The sequence below is a fragment of the Lontra canadensis genome, unplaced genomic scaffold (genome assembly GCF_010015895.1).
Source record: "Lontra canadensis isolate GAN:19392208 unplaced genomic scaffold, GSC_riverotter_1.0 scaffold74, whole genome shotgun sequence".
Taxonomy (NCBI): Eukaryota; Metazoa; Chordata; class Mammalia; order Carnivora; family Mustelidae; genus Lontra; species Lontra canadensis.
In genome coordinates this window covers 9132485-9157713 of record NW_022631068.1, presented here as the reverse complement: position 1 = coordinate 9157713, position 25229 = coordinate 9132485, and positions in this window count along the sequence as shown.

Genomic DNA, 25229 nt, shown 5'->3' with positions numbered 1-25229 from the left:
TATGTTGTTTTAAGTCACTAAGATAAGGTAAATTTTTACAGCAGCCATAGAAAACTAATATAATATAGAATATACATTATATGTATACAACTTATGTTATAATATATTTTATATATAGTATGTGTATTAGTATATATGCTTACAGTATCCACTATACATATGATATACTATAAACTATGCTATAAGAACTACATAATACACATGAAAAATGAAAATTTATTTACATAAAAATGTAACAGAGCTGTTCATAGGATGTTTATTTGTAATAGTCCCAAATTGGAAACAACACATATGTCTTTCAGTAGGTGAAAGATTGAGCAAACTGTGGTGTATCCATTGCTCAGCAGTAAATGAGCTATATTATGTACAAAAACCTAGACAAAACTCCAAGGAATTATGCTAAAAGAAGAGCCAACTTTTGACTACAGCCAACCTCAAAAGTCACATATTTATGATTATATTTATATAACAATTTTGAAATGACAAAATTATGGAAATGGAGAAAATCTTAGTAACTGCCAGGGAGTCAGGAATGAGTTAGAGAAAGGTAGTAGATGTGACTATGTGAAGGTAATATGAAAGATCATGTGGTAATGGAAATATTCTCAGTCTTGACTTATCAATGCTGATATCCTGGCTATGACATTGTACTGTAGTTTTACAAGATGTTACAACTGGTGTAAAATGGTTTGAGATTGTATGAGATCTCTCTATATTATTCTTGAGACTACATATAAATTTATGATTAGCTCAAAAAGTTTAATTTGAACAAAAACAATATGTATATACCATTTATTTAGTATAAAGTTTAGTTGCCTTCTTTAAAAAAAAAAAGTTTGGGATTGAATAGCAAGGTGTTCTTACTTAAATTGATGGAGGGCAGAGTACTAGGTGGCTCAGTGGGTTGAGCCTCCAACTTTTGATCTTAGTTCAGGTCTTCATCTCAGAGCTATGAATTCAGGCTCTGCATTGGACTCTACACTGGGTGTGGAGCCTACTTAGAAAATAAAATTAAAAAAAAAAAGATGGGAAATAATTGGAGGTACTATTATTTGGAGAAACATGTAGCGTTAGAGAAAAATCACTGCTGTCGAATTTGGAAGGCCAAGGTCATGACTGTTGCTCTGTCACTAAAGAAACAGAGACCCAAGAAATGAGTCATTTAAATCATTAAACTTCACTTTTCTCATGTGAAATATGTGTGTATTTGCTTAGATGAACTTAAAGTTTGCTTCAATTGATGATGTGATGATAATTGAATAATTCGATTTTCTCCAGAAGCACTCAGTATATTTATTTCCCATAAATATCTCCTTCTGAGTTTAAAATAACTTACTTATCTTGTATTTCAATATGTGAGCTATATGCTTACATAAAATCTTACTTTGTTTTTGTATACTATAAAATGATATGGAGGAATTCATAATTATGAATTAGTAAAATTTAATATCAACAAAATAGATTATAATTGTGCATTGTCTTGTATTTGAATGTCAAAGCAAAAATCTGTTATTATGTTCTCCCATTTGTTTATATAAAATGTGTGCTGAATCCTTCATATAACTTGTGCCTAGTGAAAAATGAAGGTAAATTTGATACCTAAAAATTCATGTACACAAATGTGAATGCATGCACAAACCTCATGCACATATGCCTACACACCCACACATAAATATAATTTTATATACATATTTATATATATACACACATATATATGTATGTGGTATAAATACATATATATATGCATATGGTATAAATATTTGTCTATATCAATGTAGGATTTTTTTCACTTACCCATTTTATTCAGAATATTAAAGTTGTCACCAAGTTTTATGAGTCAAAATAAATTCTAAATGTGTATTCTAATTTTTCAAAGATTTCTGTTATAATATGAAATTTACATATGAAAGATACTCAACATAAAAAGTATTTCTATAAAGGTTTATTAAGTAGGGAAGGATATGTGGGAAATTTACATTACCACTAAATTTCTACCCTTAGGGGCCAGCAACTGATGGGACCACCTGCAGAACTTACTATAAATAAATTTTCCTCAAGAACATTTTGATAAGTACATAGCTTCCAGAAAACAAGCTCAAGCATTCTGTATCCTTTGTTCCTCCCCTCTGAGCCTGAACAGTCAATATCCTTCTTCAGAGACTGAATACATTTCTCCCTTACAAAGAAACTATACTTGACACTATCCTTAAAATGACAGACAACAGGGATGCCTGGGTAGCTCAGGAGGTTGAGTGATTTTGGCTCAGGTCATAATCTCAGGGTCATGATCCCAGGGTTGTGAGATCTAGCCCTGTGAAGGGCACCGTACTCAGAGGGGGTCTGCTTCTCTCTCTCCACTTCTCCTTCTGCCCTTCCCCCCTGCTCTCATGAGCATGCAGTCTCTTTCTCAGAAATAGATAGATAGATGATAGATATATAAGACAGACAAAATTATATCAACATCTTCTAAAGATAAGATAAAAATCACATCAGGATGGGGTCATTTATTTTTCTATAGAATGAATAGAATAACATTTAAGTAATGCTAGTAATTTTCCTTGGGTGATGATTACTTCTGCTGCTCAATAATTATAATCTTTTTTTTTTCTTTTAGTACTTCCTCATCTGTTTATGTCATAGAGAGTCCCTCAGGCTGATCCCAAATGCTTCATTTCTATATGGAATAATGGTTAGAGTCTATGTCAGTTGCATTATTGACTGGCTGGAAAATTTATGTAGATCTCTAATGTAAGTTAAGACTATTTAGAAATATTATTTGAACTGTAGCTTACAAAGAGTAATGTAAGGCATCTGTAATCTGCCTTATATCCCCTTAGGCTTGTGTAACTGAACTTCCAAGTCTTATACTCTAGAATCATAGTCATATAGATCTTGATTGTGTTATGGTGACTGTGCCCCTTTGGGATCCAGGGATATCTTAAAGAAGACAGAGACCAAATTGAATGCCAGTAATTTTGGAGATTTTATTTGTTTGCAGTCAAAAAGCCATACAGATAATAATCTCTGCAATATCTCACACCTACCTCTGAATAGTAAATTATTAACCAAGACTTTTCAGGCCAACAAAAGTTCTTTCCGTTAGGACAGAATTACACTTTTTTTTTTCTTTTTACTCTATTTCATTTTTCTTCCAAACAGTGTGAAAACTGTCCAGATGAATGGTGTCATGCCAGCAACATTGCTAAGGAAAACAGAATAAATCAGCTTGGCATGGTGGTATTTGCCGTCTATTCTGAAAGATCTACTTCTGTCTTCCTGTTATCTTGTGTCATATGGTCTTCAGCATCTGTCCATTCAAAAAAAGGAAGGATACAGCAATGACTTCATAGGTGTCTAACTATTGTAGTCACTCAGGGACCCACAATAAGGAACTTTTGCTTAGGATTTAGTGTTCTGCAGTTGCTATTTTGTAATTATTAGTATTTTTATCTTTGAATCTATGTTTTGTAAGTGAACTCTGATGGGGCAATGGAGAATATATAGGAGGCTTGGAGTTTGAGCTCCCATATGGTCCTGTGTGTTGCTGGATGGGTTCTGGGCCACCTCTTACCTTATCCTATAATATCCTGGGCCTCTCTTAGGGCCACCGTATGACTGCTGCCACCTTTTTCTCCTGGTGGCCCTGGATGTGGGTGTGATGAGTGTCAGGTTTGGTCCTTATGCCCCACAGCATCTAAGGGCAGGGTAGCACCTGTCCCATGCTGGCAGCATCATGAGATATCTGGTGAATGGTCACCCAGAAGCTATCTCTAGAAGGCTATGAGCTTCTCCCTTATTATTCTAGATCCCCTATTGAGTGTGTCTTGACACAGATTTAAAAAACCTTGGGAGAGACCCATCTACCATAAGTTGTATGTTGTCTCATTGAAAGAAAAAACACATAGCTCCCCCAGTCAGGACATGGCACATCTGTCTCACAGCTAGTGGAAGGGTTGACCTAGAACCCTTAGGCTTGTGTTAGAGTGAGGCCTCCTGATATCTTTGAGTGTCTGCACTTGCCACATGATTATCACTTGCCCAGGAGAACTCTCTTGACCAGCTCTGCTAGGGGAGGGGGTACATCTCTCTTCCTCCTTTCAGAATTCCTATAAATGATGGGGGCACCTTCCTTGTTCAAGCCACAAAATAGGAATTCTGTTAATTTTAGTAATTCATCATGCACTTTAAATGTGAACATTTGCATTGAAAACTGGCCTTGCACAATATAGATTAATGGCTGTGTGTGTATGTGTGTGCATGGTAATATATGTTGTATATATTCTAACTAAAAAATTTAATTTTTCATTTACTTGGAATGTTGACAATGAAAACACATGATACATTGAGAGGCAGACTGTAAAGAAAGAAAAATGCTCCGCTAGTGGCATGTTCCCCTTGCTTTTTTTTTTTTTTTTTTTTTTAGATTTTATTTATTTATTTGACAGACAGGGATCACAAGTAGGCAGAGAAGCAGGCAGAGAGAGAGGAGGAAGCGGGCTCCCTGCTGAGCAGAGAGCCCGTTGTGGGGCTCGATGCCAGGACCCTGGTATCATGACCTGAGCCGAAGGCAGAGGCTTTAACCCACTGAGCCACCCAGGCGCCCCTCCCCTTGCTTTTTAAACAAGGGACTACATTTTCATTTTGTACTGGGTCCTGCACACTATGTTGCCGGTCTTAGAGGAGTCTGGGATTTCACTGTAGGCAATGTCTGTTCTCCATATCTTGATAAAAATGCCTTACCTGTGAAATTATTGAATGTGAAAAAGGTACTCTAAGACAGTTAAAGAACGTGTTTTTGGAGCAAATGACCATTTTATACTTAATTAAAACCAGAGGAATTAAATATTGTTTAGGGAAGAATACAATTTTGCTGAAGGAAGGAAGGAAGTTGACATATTGTCTCATTGTGGTACAGCTATGATGCTTACATGAGGATTCCAGGCGATGCCCAATATTACTATTAAAGTCATGTTGGCATAAGGTTGTCAGAGTATATGGGATCCTCTTACTGAAAACTGTAATAGCTTTTATCAATTGAAACATGTCAGAGAAAAATATCTAATATGAAATAAACTTCACAAAAGAGTAGAGAATCTTGATTAAGACTATAAAATATAGCATGATGGATGATTAATTTCCAAATGTACATGGTGTAGCATATTTAAGTCAGGCATGTTGGACTTGTATTTTCCATTGTCTGTGAGTCTCAGTTTGCTCAGGAAATAGAATTATTTCCCCCAAAATAGATGGGATTTTCCTTATAGGTTATTCTTAAAGGTAAAGTAGGTTATTTCTTTTTTAAAGTTGTTATTTCTCAGTTTTATTTATAGAGTTTCACTTTCAGAATCATAAAAAATACTTGATAAAAATGGACTTATTACACAAACATGTTTAACAGTTACTATGTGCTTAGCTCTGTGATAGACTCCTGTGATACTGTCAGGAGGCAGACTTCTTGCTTGTATAGCGTTTTCATTCTGGAGGAGGAGTCAGACATCACTTAAGTAATTTCATAAACACATAAAATTACTACTGAGAGGCAGCTGTGTGGCATGAGAGGGAACCTACCATAAAGATATTCAACTGAGCCTAGAAAAGTAGAGGATACTTTCCTACAGAAGTAGAAGTTTTAACTAATATTTAAAATAGAACTAGGAATTTCGTAGGTGAAACAAGAAGGGAAAGGTGTTTCAGGTACACACACACACACACACACACACACACACACACACCATCTACCAAGATGTTTTGGCAAGAAGAAACAAGGCAGGCAAAAAGAAAGGGCTGGAGCAGAAAGAGGAAGGGGGACCTGGTGCAAGTTGGGATGGATGAGATGGGGAAGGCTCAGTTGTACAAGATTTTGTGGCTTGTGGCATGGCCTCTGTCTCTCAGCAGTTTTTGAGATTGAGGTTAGGACTCTGCATTTCTAACAAATATTTCAGTGATTTTTATCTACATAAATTTAAATTTGAGAGTTCTGGCCTGTGAAAAATTCTTGCTGACTCTCATTAGAAACTCAGGTTTGGTTGCTAACCCATTAAAGGCAGATAGCAACTGTAAAGGGATGCCTGTAGGTGATGATGACCAACCTTCAAACCACAGAAAACTTCCTAGTATGATTTATCTCTTAGAATGTACCTGAATCTCCAGGCCTGAGTTCACAGCAACGCTCTTCCCTTCCTCTTCTCTTGTAAGAGGTCACATTTGTCCCTTGTCACCCATAATGAAGGTAGCATAGGTTCCATTGATTACATACTGTTGGAATTACTGATGTGCTTTTCATTATTAAATACTTCATGCACTAGAAACTCCTGCAGGTAGCTTAAGATTATTTTTTAATTGCTTTTATATAAATTTAATCTTTCTGCTGCTCTACTGAAGTGATAAAAATTATCATGGATAAGTTTTTGGAGTACAAAAAAAATACTTATAATGAATGCCTAGTTAATATGTTAGCAAAAATAATTACTGATATCCCAATTTTTGATTCCCTGCTCAGCAGATGCTTTTCACAGTACCATTCCTGTGTTAGAAAAATGTGACCCCTAATATTACCTATCTAGCTTGGTAGATTAATGAATTGTTATCAGCTTCTGAATGATGTGTCAGAACCTGAGTGAACAACAGAGCAAAATTCAAAACTGTGTTGTTATCATGTCAGCCCAGCATTTATTATCTCTACGCCAGAGGTAGAGGGGAGGCAGTTGTCCAGAGACCTTCAGTTTGGACTGGAAAAACTGTGGGTGGGTTTGAGGGTCAAGAGGACCAGAGAGCAAAGTCAGTTTGTTCTTCCCTTGTTTTTAGTTTAATGTGTTCATTTTTTAAAAATGTTAAGATTAATAAAAAATCAACAAATAAGAAGGAAATGGAATCTTAAGATTACTACAGGTAAAAGGACAATGAGTGTCCCTGGCTTTCAACTTCAGATCAAAGGGGAAGAACAAGAAAATCAGTATGCCTTCCTGTGTGTTTTAAAAAGAGAGCCCCTGACATCATAAATCTCCATTAATTACCTTCAGAAAGAAATAGCTGAACTGCTGAGAAAGAAAATCTTTATTACTAACTTTTGCATTCCCTATGAAAAGAGGAGGAGAGAGAGAGAGGCAGACATGCTTGAGAGGTCGTGCTGTAGAAAGCAAACAAACAAGGAGTAATGAAAGAATGGTTAACCTGAAAAGGAGACTTGAAATGGGAAAGATGCTGGGTGGAAAGAATGCTTAGCAAGACTTTAGGAGAAGTAAAGTGGGAAGGTGATCACCAGAAAAAGGAATGTGATGTGTCACGTAGTCCAAAGAAGTGAAGGGATCCAGAATACGTGTGGCATCAAAATTATTTTGAGAAGAAGGCATTTACTTGAGTTCCTGAAATCTCTGATCTACCTAGAAGTGGAGCCTCTAGAAGAATTCATAACTCATTTGTCACAAATGCCCTCCCAGGGAGCAACCAGGGAAGGTTGATTCATCACTGGTTATAAGAAGTCTCCACACCACACCTGAAATAGCCTTTGTCACAAACTTATACATCTCTCATCCAGTCTCCTAAAGAACCACTGTCCTTCCAAAAAGTCATTTTTTTTTATTAAAGATTTTTATTTATTTATTTGACAGAGAGAGATGTCACAAGTAGGTAGAGAGGCAGGCAGAGAGAGGGGGAAGCAGGCTTCCCGCTGAGCAAAGAGCCTGATGCGGGGCTCGATCCCATGACCCTGAGACCATGACCTGAGCCGAAAGCAGAGGCTTAACCCACTGAGCCACCCAGGCGCCCCAAAAGTCATTTGTTTTTTATATGTGCCCTTCTTTCTCTCCCTTTTCATTATTTGGATGGATATAAACCCCAATTTCTAACATCTTTGAGGTACATTTTTTTTTCTGTTACCTTCCATACATAAATGATTAAATTTGTCTTCTGTTTTGCTAATCTGTATTTTGTCAGTTTAATTCATGGTCCCCAAGTATGAATCTAACAAAATAGAGGAAAAGTTTTTACTCCCCAAAAGAAGTAAATGGAAAGCTCCAGATTGGAAAAAAAATAAATAAATCCTAGAAGTAGTACAAGAAACATAGGTATCTTTTTTTACCCAAGAGAGGTAGTGTTTTGTTTTCTGTTTGTTTTGTTTTGTTTTGTTTTGTTTTGTTTTAATCAAGATTGAAATTTAAGTTAAGAATTCGGCAAGTCAGGGGACGCCTGGGTGGCTCAGTTGGTTGGACAACTGCCTTCGGCCCAGGTCATGATCCCGGGGTCTCAGGATCGAGTCCCGCATCGGGCTCCCAGCTCCACGGGGAGTCTGCTTCTCTCTCTGCCCTTCTCCTCACTCATGCTCTCTCTCACTGTCTCTCTCTCAAATAAATAAATAAAATCTTTAAAAAAAAATTTATAAAAAAAAGAGAATTCGGCAAGTCAGAATGCTTGATTCATAAATATATGTAAGTATTCATAGGTAACGGGAAACACATTATTTTTTAAAAATCTTCCTGCCCTGCACAGAGGAGCAATGCTGGAAAGAAACATTTGCCCTTTGAGTTTGTTGTGACAAACTCATGCCCAGGGCAGCTGGGCACTGCAATGGAACTGAAATGAATCCCTACAAAGATAAATGCTTACAAACGAATAAATGAATAGATAAATACATACATCCATACATAAATAAGCATGTGTGCATACACCTTAAGCTTTTGGCCAAAGACTGTTTGGTATTGAAAGATATTTGTTAAGATTTTCAGAGATAAAGAGTTATGTTGTGAATTTTCAGACAACATTGGATTATTTGATTGGAGTTGATCCTAATGGCTGATGTTGAATAGGTATTTACTCAGTATACTTGTATGGCTGCTATTTAAGCATCCTGGGGTTATACGCTAACACTAGCTTTCTGCAAGATACATTTTTAGCTAGAAGAAAAAATATATATATATATTTTTATGTATATATGTATATGTATTATATATATGTATTGTGTGTGTGTGTGTGTGTGTGTGTGTTTAGTGTGGCCTTTTCTGGTTTCTGATTTAGATAATGATTTTCCTATTTCCCTATGGGAAATAGGGGAACAGTACTGTTTAAAGGATTGGTTTGGGGGCGCCTGGGTGGCTCAGTGGGTTAAAGCCTCTGCCTTTGGCTCAGGTCATGATCTCAGGGTCCTGAGATCGAGACCCGCATTGGGTTTCCTGCTCAGCAGGGATCCTGTTTCCCATCCCCCCCGCCTCCGCCTGCCTCTTTGCCTGCTTGTGATCTCTGTCAGATAAATAAATAAAATCTTTTAAAAAAAATAAATAAAGGATTGGTTTGAGAAAGAAAGGCAGAGCACAAGCAAGAGGGCAGAGGGAGAGAGAGAGAGAGAATCTCAAGCAAACCCTGTGCTGAGCACCGGGCCCAACATGGGGCTCGATCCCATGACCCCAAGATCACCACCAAGCAAAAACCAAGAGCTGGACACCCAACTGACTGCACCACCCAGGTGCCCAGCCCCTCACCTACTTATGAGTTAAATTTCCTACTTACGTATTTTTTTATTTTTCTTGCAGTTCTTCTAGGTTGCAACATAACCAATCATGCAGCCAGGACCCACATTAAGAAATGATACATTATCAGCACTCTAGATGTTCCCCTACCCACACATATGCTAAATAATTTGTTTAACAAATAAGTAAATGAATGAATAAAGTAAGGATATATCTACCCTAGAAGAACTTTAATACTTATAAATATTTAAAGCAAAAAGAAATCAAATTAATCTCTGGGGTGAATGTCCTTGTTAGTAGGAAATCCATGCTAAAGTCTACTTAATACTTCGGGGTAAAGAGAGCACCTTACTCCCAAATAGTTCAGGGAAAAACAGAGCACTTTTCTTATTCTTCCATCTGTTCTTTCAACTACTTTCGTATGTTTGAGATTATTTAAAGAAGAAAGAAGAGGAAGAAAAGAGGCAGAGTCATCTTTAAAAGCCTTTGGGGCTACCTGGATGGCTCAGTTAGTTAAGTGCTCAACTCTTGATTTCAGCTCAGGTCATAATTTCAGGATCATGAGATCGAGCCCTGAGTCAGGATCCTCAGGAAGTGCCAAGGCTGCTTACGATGCGATTCTCTCTCCCTCTCCCTATGCCCCTTCCACACCACTTGCTCTCAAGGGCCCCCCCCCCATAATAAAGAAATAAAATATTTTTTAAAAAGTAAAAAAGCCTTTGATATTTTCCAGAATGGCAGGCAGATTTAAATTTAAATTACTCTTCCCTCTACCTGTTTTTATTTTTTTTAAGATTTTTATTTATTTATTTGAAAGAGAGAGATCACAAGTAGGCAGAGAGGCAGGCAGAGAGAGAGGAAGGTAAGCAGGCTCCCCGCTGAACAGAGAATCCGACACAGGGCTTGATCCCAGGACTCTGGGATCATGACCAGAGCCGAAGGCAGAGGCTTTAACCCACTGAGCCACCCAGGTGCCCCCCTCTACCTGTTTTGTATCTGGTTCCTATCCTGTAGCGCCACCCCTACTTTTTCTAATATAGCGGGTATTTCTGGTAATTCTATACCAAATTTTGATATTATTTGTGTGTGTGTGTGTGTGTGTGTGTGTGTGTGTATGTGTAAGTATAGAACATACAAAGTGCCAGAGGATTATATATTAAGTAATACTTTTAAAATATAGATTCGTGTTTGACAGCACAAACCAGTAGGAGGAGTCTAGGTTTGTTTGAATGAACATTGATTATTCAAGATGCATGGGGATCTTGTTTAAAGCTTCTGAACAAATAGGACAAAGCATATACCTTTACATTTATATTCATGTATTGTCTGAACCCAGAACAGCTGTTAAAAGAAAGCCATCAATAACAAATGACATCTGGAATAAAGACAAAAGAGATAATCATCAGGACTATGAATAAATAGTATCAGGATGACAATTCCTCTGTATCCTTTAAATGACATGTGAGGAATTGACTCATACTGGGAAATATGTTCACCTAGAAACATATAATATCTTATTCCGCAGCAAATGGATTCAAACCTTGAGGAGAAAGAGTTCAAACTTTAAATCTCAGATTTGCCACCTATAAACCCTTGTGATTTTTTTTTTTAAGATTTTATTTATTTATTTGACATGGCGGGGGGAGTAAGAGCATAAGCAGTGGGAGAGGCAGGCAGAGGCAGAGGGAGAAGCAGGCTCCCCTCTGAGCTAGGAGTCCTATGTGGGGCTTGATCCCTCATGATTTGATCTGAAGGCAGACACTTAACTGACTGACCCACCCAGGCATCCCAAGCCCTTGTGATTTTTGGCATTTGTTCCAATTTTCATCTTCAATTTCCCCATCTGTAAAACAAGTATATCTTGTGAGTTAATATGAAGCTAAAATGACTTCGTGTGATATTATGATATAATAAGAAATACATATTTTGTCTTGGTCTTCAGTTCCTGGCACAGAGCTCCTAAAACCCTTGTAATTTCCTGAGTGATAGAGGTTCTTGAAGCATCTTTTGTTATAAAATGTGCTGGTAGTCTCTAGTTTCTGACAACAAGAGCTTCTTGGAATCTCCAGAATGAAAGAGGGTCTTTTGAATGATAATGAGATGATCAAGGCCTGATGAAAGAGTAGGAAGTAGCAGGCCCACTCCACTTCCAACTTCTGAGGAGGGAAGAGATCCTGGAGATGGAGTTAGTCAGTCAGGAATAGCCACTGACCTAATCTATCATGCCTACGTAATGAAATCTCCAACTCTGAAGCTCTTTGGACCTCATCATTTAGGATTTAAAGAACCCTAGACACTGGGGTGCCTGGGTGACTCAGTGGTTTAAAGCCTCTGCCTTCTGCTCAGGTCAGGATCTCAGGGTCCTGGGATGGAGCCCCGCTATGGGAATCCCTGCTCAGCAGGGAACCTGCTTCCCTCTCTCTCTCTGCCTACTTGTGATCTCTCTCAAATAAATTAAAAAGAAAAAAAAAAACAAAACACCAAAAAAACAAAAAACCCTAAACACATCAAAGTGCTGGGAGGGTAATGCACCTAATAAAGATACAGAAGTTCTATGCCCTTTCCCCCATATCTTGTTCTCTGCATCTCTTCCATTGGTTGTTCCTGTTTATAATAAACCAGTAATAATAAATAACCTCTTTTCTTGAGTTCTTTGACCCATTCTAGCAAATTATCAATCCCAAAGTAGGAGTAGTGACAGCCCCAATTACAGGCAAGCAGTCAAAAATACAGGAGGCACAGGATTTGTGACTGGCATCTGGTGTAATCAGTCTTGCAAAACAGCCAAATATCATGCTAAATCCTGGTGAATTAAGTTGTAGGAACCAGCTAGTGTCTGGAGAGTTAAGAATTGTTTCTTGGGGGAAAAAAAAGAATTGTTTGTTGGTAGGAGGAAAACTCCTCTCATTTGGTGTCAGAAGTGTTCTGTGGGTAGAAAGAATTTAGTAAGTATGCAGTGATTTACTTTAAATTTGCGGTAATATGTGCTCAATAGATTGTGACTCTCTTCATTGCTCTTCTTCTTACTTTTGTGCTTTCCACTTATCAGAGTGTGTTTGATCCCTGTCATACCCCTGTGAGTAGTTACCACATTTCTTTCTGATGAAGAAACTAGAATCAAGATATAGTTTTATGATTTTATATAAGGGAAATAATAATAATAGCTAATTTTATAAATCACAAATGTGTCAGGTATAAGGTCTTGATGTGCCATAATCTTATATGTTATATGCTCTTGTATTTCTTACTTAACTGTGGCTTAGAAGAAAAAGTACATCATTTTCTCAAGATTATATCATTGCTATATATATATATATATATATATATATATATATATATTAGACTTTTGATCCCCTCAACTAAAAGTGTTTTTGCTCTAATATTAATGGCAATAGTAACTTTTTACTATGCAGATCTTTTAATGAAAAAAAGCGTTTTCTGTAATTTTGGGAAGCGGATATAGATTATGTTATTTTCTGACTCAGACTGCTATAACTTTTTATTTTTAACAGGTAAGGGAAATGTGATCCAGATAGGTAGTGCCCTTATCCAGGATCATTGATTAGCTGAGAACACAGCCTGAGTTAGCTGGAGCTTTTATACTGCTGGTAAAAGTGGATTATGCACATCTTTTATCAACTCTGCATTTAGTGGCATCATGTTGAGAGCTTGAAATCATGGTGGGAATATTTACACCAAGGAAATTGTTAAAAACTACAAATAAAGTCTCCTTCTCTTCCCAGAGCTGGCTTATCAGCACACCACTGACAAAACCATTTGAGAAAGATAACCTAGACTAACAAAGGACAGAGAATGATCTTTCTCCAGTGCATCTTTTTTTTTTTTTATTGGAGTTGACATGATGTGTGATTATATATCTGTGTATGTGTGTTGTTTAATGACTGTGTACCCACCTACACTCACTCCTCAGCAGAATATAAAGTCAAAGATAGTAAGAATAATATTTAATTCACCTCTGGAGGTTAAGTTTCTAGTTTAGTCCCTAACTTAGAGTAGGCATTCAGTGAATGCATTTTGAAATTCCTTACTCACTGACTTCATACCATAATTTTCTTTTTCTAACTCTTTGTTCAAGATAAATGAGAATCATGGCTTCTAAAAGAGGTTTTGCTACAGCATGAAAGGATCAACTCTCAAATCTAGAAATCTGGCCCTCTGCCTGTTTTGGCATGTCTCTCTAGTTAAAAACTGCCATTATATTTTAAATGGATGAAAGAAATCAAAAGAAGAGTGATATTTTGGGACATGTGAAAATTATGTGAAATCCTTACTTCAGTGTCCATAAATAAAATTTCATTGGAACAAAATCACATTTATTCATTTACGTATTATCTGTGGCTGTTTTTACACTGCAGCTGTATAATCCAAAGATTGTGACAGAGATCTTATGACCTACAATGTCCAAAATATTTACTATTGAGCTATTTACAGAGAAAGTTTGCTCTTGATGTAGAGCATCAGACTCTTATTAAACTGCTTCCAGTATTGGTGAGTTCATTCTGAGGGAAGTATCCCTTCTATGGTGAGACAGCTTAGTTGAAATAAACACTTTCCTTACACTGATGCAAAATCTGGTGCTCTCCATATATCACCAACAAGGCTGTAGATTACAGTGCCATGGAAGCTTGCTTTATGTAGCCAGATTGACTTACCTGGAATCCTGGCACTGCTCTGCTCCAGCTACGTGTCTAAGTTATTTTACCTCTCTAGGGCTCATTGACTTACATCTTAGAATTGTTGTGAATGTTAAATCAATTTTTATTTTTATATGTTTTTGATTTTTATATATTAGTTCTTTATATAATAGTTTCTATAGGTAGGTATGCATATTTTTCCCATCGGAAGAAGACTCACAATTTTAATCCTATTTTTTAAGGATTCTCAAAAACTAGAATTGTTGCCACTATTAATATGGTACCAGGGATGAAGCAAAAATTTCCATACATTTTGTATTCAGTGGAGACTCCAGTTTGGCTTCAGGAAATATTCCGAAGGCCCCTTCTCCTTGGGATATTGCTGAGCACATTTTCACAAGCCCATGTGATCCTTAGAGATCATCCTCTTGTTCTCTTTGAAAACCGAAATTTACCACCCAAACCTTGTTTCTTTCCCTGAATATAAAACAGAATTCATTTTTCTGCCTTACTTCTTCCCCTTGATAAATTATAACCACTATATTGAGAGATACTATCACTCTTTAAATAAAAAGATAAAACATTTCCTGTCAGGCATCAGAATCGTTTCCAAGGCAACACACGTAACTTAGAGGGGCGAAAGTTGCTTTCTTCTCTCCTCTCTCACTGGGACAGAAAGTTTCCAAATAGGTTCTTCTTAGGGGAAACAGAATGTGAAATCATGTCACATTGCTCCGTAGAGCTTCCTCTGCTGACTGTCTCAAGAAGAACATTTTGAAAAATAGAAAGGGCTGTTGCCAGATGAAAGGTACTTTCAGGACCCATATTGAATTTAAAACGATTGCTATATCCTAGCCTTCTGAGTTGCAATAAGTCTGGAAACTGTGTAGTCGTTACATAAAAGGATGGATCCCTGCAAAGCAGGATAAGGTGAACGTTTGAATGGTGAGGGACTGACACTGTTTGATGGAAAGTGCAGAGGGGAGAGACAAACAAGGAATCACAAAGCAAAAACCTTCCAGTATAGCACAGACCCATGTCTGCAGTCCCACCTTTGGGCTTTCTTCCTGACTCGTCCTTCCCCAGTTTTGAAATGCTAATGTTATTAAGAGATATGACAAATTTAACAAGTATTAGTCATAATCACAGAAGTCAGTCACTTTTATTTACCTTGTTACAGACTTCTGAACCCTTTTACTATTCAGTATCTAACTCTATCTCAGCCTTTATTAAAAATGAACCTGACTGACTCCTCTCTGTTCATCCAGCTACTAGAATGCAGTCAATCCAAAGGGACCCAGACCCAAGGCATTCTAGTCCTGTTCTAAGCAGTCACTAATTATGGATCCCCATCATCCTTTCAACCCCCTTCAGTTCATTGTGTTCCCACTTTTCAGCCCACATCTTCTTTCCAGTTTATGGCCTTCATGTGAAGATCAGATGTACACGGATGAAAGCATTGACCACTCAGTATTTCGTTTATGTAGCAATGATAAAGTCAAAGATACATCCTTTCCAGCTATGATCTTCATGTGAAGAGCACATGTACAAATGAAAGTGCTGACCATTTAATATTTTTTGTTTATCCAGCAGTAGTAAAGTATGCGTTCAAATAAGAACAAGTTTACTGAGGTCTAAGTAAATATTAGAAAGGTTCATGGAGGAAGGAGGACTTTGAGTTAGATACGCCTGATTTGGATATACCTTCATTACAGAATTTACATATTTCACTACATATGTTACTTTTTCTGCATTTCTTATATCTTCTCCTCTGCTGTCCAGATGCCTAGATTAGAGATGAATAGTTTGGAAAGGTAAAGTTCTGTTTCTTTTGTTTCTGTATTCCTAGTCATCTGTTACAGTGCTTGGCACAGAGTTTGTGCTCAAAACATGTTTGTTTGTTGGTTGGTTTTTGGTTTTTTAATTGTGTACAGTTTGATTGGGCAAAAATAGGAAAGAGAGGACGCCTGGGTGGCTCAGTGGGTGAAGCCCCTGCCTTCAGCACGGGTCATGATCTCAGGGTCCTGGGATCGAGCCCCGCATCGGGCTCTCTGCTCGGTGGGGAGCCTGCTTCCCCCTCTCTCTCTGCCTGCTTCTCTGCCTACTTGTGATCTCTGTCTGTCAAATAAATAAATAAAATCTTTTTTAAAAAATAGGAAAGAGAAATCCCCACATACTTAGTTTCTTCTACTGACAATTAGGCATGTACTTAGAGCCTTCCCTAGAGCACACCCGTGGGAAGTTTGTCCTTTCACCCTTCACTTGTAATACTTCATCATTATTCATTAAGCTTAGAATTCAGCTTATGCTGAAGTGTACTACCTAATTTCTCTTGGCTACATAGTTAACTGAGTTGTCTCAGTTATACCTCTAGTAAAGGTACTCATTAGAAACAGTAATTTAAAACTGCAATTTCTTGCCTTAAAACCCATGAGTAGCAGACTCCACTCCTTCCAGGTCAGTTGCACTGCCCTTTGCTGACCAGGATTGCCATTAAAGAAGAATGTTGTATAGTAGTACTTAAGATCCCATAATAGAGTCATCCTCTAGCCTAGAGCAATGGATTGTTGATAATACTTGGAAAACTGATGACATGGTTGATTCTTTGACAGTTTCCATGTATTTGTCCCTAAACTTGTTCTCTAACAATTAAACGGACATGGTCTTTTCAATCTGTGAATATAATATTGGGCCATACACAGAAAAACTTCAGATTATATTTACATTATAATACAGTGGTAAAAGCAGTGGTTTTTGCATTGGATCAGTTGGTGTTTGAATGATGCTCTGCCACATACTAGTGCTATGACCTTAAAAATTGTGGTTTAACCACTCTAAGGAAACCTTGTATATAAAATGAAGTTAAGTACTTTGTAAGTGTTTTACAAATATTTACTAGCACTTTTGCTGTTTTTATTATTGCTTCAGTTTCCTTATCTATAAAATAAGGATAATTTTATCTCCTCAGGTAGTTGTAATGGTTTTTAAATAAGACTGCATATCATGTAGGGACATGGTAAATATTTAATAAGTAGTGTTTTTTATGTTAAAAGTTTAGGTTATTTCAAATTTTTGTTTTTGTTTTTGCTTTTCCAGTCCGAGTTATTTTATTTTATTTTTTAAAGATTTTATTTATTTATTTGACAGGCGGAGATCACAAGTAGGCAGAGAGGCAGGCAGAGAGAGAGGAGGAAGCTGGCTCCCGGCTGAGCAGAGAACCCGATACGGGGCTTGATCCCAGGACCCAGGGATCATGACCCAAGCTGAAAGCAGAGGCTTTAACCCACTGAGTCACCCAGGCGCCACATAGTCCTAGTTATTTTAAATATAACTGACTTACCTATAAAAACAGGTGATATAGGCAAAGCATATTAATAGCCTTAATACTCTTTTCAAGAATTACCCAAAGTTGTCTTCTGCTGGCATCATGTTTTGTATTTATTTGGCTCTATGATATGACTTCTATATCTTTCCCTCAAATATTTTTATATTCTTTTTTCTTATTATTCTTTTGGCTCCATGAAAGGACCAAGACTTCTTTTTTATCTGTTACTTAAACTCTTTTTCACAAATTATCATGAACATTCTTTCATCTTCTTCCCTCACCATCTGTACTCATAAAGACTGTAAAGAGCTCAGTAGGGTTCCTGCCTTGCAGGCAGAACCAAATAATATCATGGGGGTAATTATCTTACCAGACTGTCAGAGAACAAAATTAAGTATATTTCCTATGGTAGCCCAAAGTAACTATTTTCATGTTACCTCAGATGGCACATAAAAAAATCAGACTAGAATACAGTTCTCTAGGGAGAAACTGCCCAGGAGCTTCTTGCAGAAGCAAAGTATTGCCTACAAGATTGAATGATGCTGTTAGTAAAATAAAACCACTTTACCCTGTTAGAAATGTTTATTGAGTACAATAGCATATGAAGAACTATGCTAGTTACTAGGAGTAGTAGAGTAAACAGGAAGATATTATTCTACCTAAAAATATGTAGCAGTGCATTTGAGAAGGTAGATGTGTCTATAGGCATTAAACATGTCATGATAAAGCTAACAAAGTTGTTTCCAGTTTTGAAGGAAAAAACCACTTAATATGTCTTGGAAATACAGAAGGACCTCATGAGAGTGTTGGCATTTAGCTAAGTTCAGATAACTTAGTAAGATTTCAATCAGTGAAAGAGTATAGGATATAAGGAAGTAGTGTCAGTTTGATCACAATGCTTGAGACATGCTCTAACTATTTAGAAAATGCCACTGTGTTTTAAATTTGGTAAGAAATGAGTCTGTGGATAGATCAAAGCCAGCCTAGACACATGAAGATAATGCTGTGGAATATAGGTATATAGGTGCTATGACAGATACCAATTCAGTTCTTAAAGCATATTTCCCAGAATATGCTTTTCCCAGAAAGCTGAGCAACATAATTTGGCTTCAAAAAGTCTTTTGAAGAGTTAGAAAGCATTCCAAGTCAAAGAGAATAAATTATAGAATAGAGTCTTTACTGTTTTTCCCATTGTATATATTAATAATCAAAAAAAGGTGGGACGCCTGGGTGGCTCAGTCGGTTAAGCCGCTGCCTTCGGCTCAGGTCATGATCCCAGGGTCCTGGGATCGAGTCCCACATCGGGTTCCTTGCTCAGTGGGGAGCCTGCTTCTCTCTCTGGCTCTGCCTGCCACTTTGCCTGCTTGTGCTCGCTCTCTATGACAAATAAATAAATTAAATATATTTTTTTTATAAAGAACATTTTGGTGCATCTGGGAGGCTCAGTCAGTGGAGCATCCAACTCTTGATTTCAGCTCAGGTCATGTTCCTCAAAGTGTCCTGGGTCCTGGGATTGAGCCCCTTGTCAGACTCCACATGCAGTGGAGAGTCTAGAGAGTAAGGATTCTCTCTCTCCCTCTCCCCGACTCATGTTTGCTCTCTCCTCCCACCTCTCTCCCTCTCAAAAAAAAAAAAAAAAAAAAGTAAATCTTAGAAAGAGAGAGAACATATCTACCTAAGGAAGGAGAGTTTGTAGAGTATCTACTTACGTTCTCATCTAAAAATAATACAGGGACTTTAGAAGGTAGGACATCTTTGGTGTTGAGTATCTGGGACATATGTGGAATTTTCACTTGTGCCTCTGCCTAGGATAAAGACTATTTTGAGTTTTGGTATGTCCTTTCTTATGACACCATTTAAAAAGAAGCATGGGGTATAGACTATATATTGCTCTGAAATCACTTGTGTTCTTTTTGTAAGAAATTTCCATAAATTTCAATTAGCACTACTAAATTAATGACAAAAAGAAAATATAACCTGATTGAAAACATAGGTGTGCACAAACACACATACGTGTCCACACACACATAGCCACACACACAGTCACGTGTTACCTCCTCTCAGACAAGGAGTAAAACATGTATTTGGACTCTTTCCTGAAAGATCATATATACCTTCATTTCACTTTTTCTTCCATTCGGGAAAACTAAAAACTCTATAGGAAGGTTTGGGTTTTTTTCCCCCTAGAAAATAATGGACATTATTTTTATTTTTTATTTTTATTATTTATATAAATCTCTTATGTTATTATTTAGAGTATAGCTAATACTTGGTCAGCAAATATTAGAGAAAAAATTGTGGTTCCAACCCCACCTTATGTATTCTATATATTTTATAGAAAATATCAATATTTTATAAATACTATAGAATGTGTAAAATTTAAAAATATATATAAAATACCTAGAACAACCAGAAAATAATAATAATGAGAGGTAGACCCAATAGCAGTATAGGTAAATCAGAATTTAATTCTGAAAAAAAAAAAATGTTTAACCAAGAAGTAGAGAACAAGAAAACAAATGAAAAATAGAGACAATGACTGGAAAAGATATAAGTAATATAAAGTAACTAGCTTTGTCATGAATGCTATTATGCAAATCCCACAACCTGTTTATGATTTACCTGTAACTGGAGATAATAATAGCACCTACTTCATAGATTTCATTGAAGAATAAATAAGGCAAATTCATAAATGAAAAGCACTTAGAACAGTGCCTGACATATGGAAAGTGCTCTGCATATTTAATAGTTATTATTAATGAACAGGGTCAGAGACTGCCTTTCTGCGATAGTGAATTCCTCCTTTACATCCAGAGCTTGTCACTCATTTTGGTACAGTGAAATGTAAGACATTTCACTTCACTGCTGGCTAATTGCAACAAAGCTCAGAATAATAAATATGATGTCTGTAACCTCAGCCTTAAATTAGGATAGAGTGCTGGGCTCACTTCCAAATGAATGGAAACTGTAGTTTAATACAATAACTACTTACCTTTCTCCTCATTCTTATAATGAGTTTTTACTCAGGGTTTAAGAATCAACCTTTAGAGTACTATAAGTTATTAAATAGGGAACATGATATAAACTATAGTTATATATAACTATTATATATAACATGATATATAGTTATATATAACATGATATAAACTATAGTTATTGTTTTTGTTAGAGCTATTAACTGAAATTTCCTAAATAATGTACATGCCAAGAAACAAGCTAGTAAAAATGAAGATGTGACTTTTGTATTATTTATGAGTATTTAAGACTTTTGAGCCCAATACATCATGTTTAGGTGACATTAACCCAGAAGTTACTGAAGGAATAATTATCCATATATTTGTCTGGAGCTCTTTACTTAAAAAAATGTGTATCATATCTCAACCTTACCACTCATTAGGAAAGATATGCATTATTACATCCATTTAAAAAATGAGTCAAAGACATAAGAAGTGAGATGGTACACATGGACTCAAAGGGGTGTAAGTTAAATAATCAGATCTATTTATAACACAGTGAACTACTTAGGCCTATGATTAATATATAGCAGGAACATAATAAGTATTTATCAAATAGATAGTTAATGAACATTCTAATGAATGAGCGAATTTTTATTTTACTTTTTGTAAGATCCAGGGAAAGTTAAGGTTTATAGGATTTACATAAACATTTTAGCTAAAATCTCGTATAGTGAACTTGAGGCTAAATAATGGTCAGTTGGTTCAAAACAGAATGCACCAAGTTGTAAAAATGGAAACACAATTATGTTGTCTTGTATATAGATTGTCCAGGGTCTGCTCATGGGACTGAGTCAAAGCTGAACCTGAATAGTGTCCATAAATATCTTCATGAAATTACAGGAACATGGTATGTGTTGGATTGGGAGGAAAGCTGACTAGGCCACGATAGGGTATAATAAAGACAACCTGAGTCTGCCTGCTTGGGATAGAGGGTGGGAGGCAAGAGTAGAGGATTCATAGTGAGTTTGTGGAAATGAAGAACTTGAAGACGTACAGTGTGGTCCAAAAGTAGAGCTCAAGTCAAATACAGAGGTGTTAATGTTCAAGTGTGTAGTCAAAAGAGCAATTAAATCAGAGCCAAAGTTTTTAAGAACAGGTTGCAACAGAAGAATGACTTCTGAGTTTATCTAAGTCTGTGGTATAAAGTAGTTTTTATTGTGGCTATAGAAAAGAATGAAAGTAGCTCAATCTTAGGCATGAAAGATGAGAGGATGCTTTGTCTTGCTGATTCCTTGGCCTTGAGGTGATCTTGGCAATATTACCAACCCTGTGGGTTCAGATAGTTACCTCAATGTTCAGACCATTAAAAACGGAAAAATTTGCCTTTCCTGTGTAATGTTGGCTGAAAGAATAGCTTAAAACCATTAATATAAGTATAGTGATCCATTTGTTATAGCACCTAAGTTCTGTTTTTTAGAAACTTCCTTTATCAAGATAAGGCAGTTAAGTCACCATCTATCTTCTATTCACATAGACATAATGTTTTGGTACATATTATAGTAAGAGGAGAAGGCATATAAATACAGAGAAAATATTGTTTTTGGCCTAAGAGATAATAACCATCAATACTTCCTGTCCAATATGAGAATTTCAAGTCTGTTTTACAAAGCCAGATAGGTTTTGGGTCCAGGCCAAGACTCTCTAAACCCTCTCACATTCCATCTCTTCCCATTGCCACACTGTAATATGCAAAAGAAGGATCATGCTTACATTTTCCAATGCCAGCTGGCTGATTTCACTCCTAACATGACATTCAAGGCCATGACCTCCTATTCTATGGTGACTGAGAAGTAAAGAGTCAGTCCGGATGACTGCAAAGTACATATAGAAGAAGCCATTTCATTTATGTTCTTTTTTCTTCAACTAAATTGCTTATAATTTTCTCTTACTGCCATCCAAGGAAAGTCTTCCTATTGTATTAGTTAAATTCATGTATTAAAAACTATCTGAATGTCTTCTCTGTGTTGAGAACTATACTAAGCCTAAGTATATGTGAAGTGTTCACTGGTATATAAATATACTAAAATTAAACTAATAATAGAGTATAGGAAGGAAAGCATCAAACTTCAGTGACAGGAAATAATGGGATAATGAACGTGAGTGAATCAAAGACCTTTGATACAAATCCAAAGTGACAAATTTGAAAAAAATGTGTATATGTATGTGTGTACATATTTTCTTTGTTTTATGTATCCAGCACCATCCTCTTCACATTCTGCTATTTACCTGCCATTTAGATTTTGATCCTGTGTTTGGCAACTTAAGGCAAAGTAAATGAGAAGAAATAGCATACTTGTCTTATTTCTAACACATCTTCAGTGACTATAGTAGCTGCTTCTGTGAAAGCTGTTTTTTTTTTTTTTTTAAAGATCACATAATGTGAGATTTCCTAAACAGTTATTCTAACCACAGACAATTTTACCTCAATTGTAAGTATTAGCACTCATCACACATGAGTGGAAAGCATACTGCTAGGTACCGTGAAGAACCTAGTTACGGTCCTTACCCTAAAAATTCTATTTACTGGAAAGCTTGATAAACAGAAAAAAATAGAGCGTAATTTTGAAAGTATATTTCTAACTTTTGGTTTCTGGATCCCATGTAAGGAGCTTGGAAATTGCCACTCTGTCTGAACAACAAAAAGCTGAACATTCAGACTGAATAATCAACAACTATTCTTGGAACTGTAAGAGATAAAGACTCAGGGCAAACCCTTGCTCCCAAGAGTGGAGAGACAGAGGAATACAGTAAGAATCACAGCATACTAGAGCAAAGACTCACAATTGAAAATAACTCTGGGAACCAGTGCTAGGGTGGAAAAACCTAAAATTAATTGATAATTTGCTGGAGGCTCAGTGTGGAAGAATCTGAGAGCTAAACACTCCAGGGGGACCTAATCACAGACACACACCACACTTTTGTGAGTTTTACCTTCAGGAGCTTGACTAGTTTCTTGGGGTAAATATCAGAGAAAAATCCTTTCATGCCACCAGCAAGAAGAGGGGAAAACAAACCATTTGAAATAAGCCAGAACGCTATTCTTCTTAACAAGGCCTGTACTCAGAAGAAACCAGTTAACTAGAGCCTAACCTCCTGGGGTTTTATCAGAGCCTAACAGACCTGGGAGAAGGGAATTCAGCTCTAGCTAATTCTGGACATCCTGTGATACCTGAGGGGGTTGGTGGTGGGGAACTGAGAAACATTTGCACAGCTCAGAGTCCAGAGGCATTGGCTCACTAAAAGGCTACTACCTAATTACAGGATTATAGAACACGTCCCTTCTCCCTACATCTTACCACCACATTACTGAAGACCTTTTTACAGCATAATAAAAGACAAAAGCACAATTTGAAAAAAATAAAATAAGCATCAGAATCAGGTATGGCAAGATGTTGAAATTATCAGACTGGGAATTATAAACAACTGTTACTAATGTGCTCTAAGCTTTAGTGATAAAGTAGAAGTATGAAAGTACAGATTGGCAATGCAAAGAGAGATGAGAATCCTAAGAAATGTTAGACATGATGAACTTCGTAACAGAAATGAAGAATTTCTGGGGTGCCTGGGTGGCTCAGTCAGTTAAACGTCTGACTCTTGATTTCAGCTCAGGTCATGATCTCAGTGTTGTGAGATCAAGCCCTGCATCAGGATCTGTGCTCAGCAAGGAGTCTGTTTGAGATTCTCTCTCTCCCTCTCCCCCTTGCTGCTGCATGTGCATGCAGGTTTGTTCTCTCTCTCTCTCTCTCAACTAAATGAAGAATGACTTTGCTGGGTTTATTAATAGACTGGTGATGACTGAGGGAAGAACCACATTGAGATACCACCTTACACCAGTTAGAATGGCCAAAATTAGCAAGACAGGAAACAACATGTGTTGGAGGGGATGTGGAGAAAGGGGAACCCTCTTATCTTACACTGTTGGTGGGAATGCAAGTTGGTGCAGCCACTTTGGAGAACAGTGTGGAGATTCCTCAAGAAATTAAAAATAGAGCTTCCCTATGACCCTGCAATTGCATTACTGGGTATTTACCCCAAAGATACAGATGTAGTGAAAAGAAGGGCCATCTGTACCCCAATGTTTATAGCAGCAATGGCCACGGTCGCCAAACTGTGGAAAGAACCAAGATGCCCTTCAACGGACGAATGGATAAGGAAGATGTGGTCCATATACACTATGGAGTATTATGCCTCCATCAGAAAGGATGAATACCCAACTTTTGTAGCAACATGGATGGGACTGGAAGAGATTATGCTGAGTGAAATAAGTCAAGCAGAGAAAGTCAATTATCATATGGTTTCACTTATTTGTGGAGCATAACAAATAGCATGGAGGACAAGGGGAGTTAGAGAGAACAAGGGAGTTGAGGGACTATGAACTCTGAAAAACAATCTGAGGGGTTTGAAGGGGCAGGGGGTGGGAGGTTTGGGGAACCAGGTGGTGGGTATTGGAGAGGGCACAGATTGCATGGAGCACTGGGTGTGGTGCAAAAACAATGAATACTGTTATGCTGAAAATAAATTAAAAAAAAAAGAATCTTTGAGCTGGAGGAAAATTTATTTATTTATTATTGTTATTTAGTGGGTTCCATGCCCAGCATGGAGCCCAGTATAGGGCTTAAACTCATGACTCTGAGATCAAGAGCTGAGCTGATATCAAGAGCTGGATACGTAACTGATTGAGCCACCCAGGTGCCCCTGAGCTAGAGGTTACATTAGTAGAATCTTTGAAAACTGGAAAGCAAAGAGAACAAAATATGAGGGAAAAAAAAAAAGA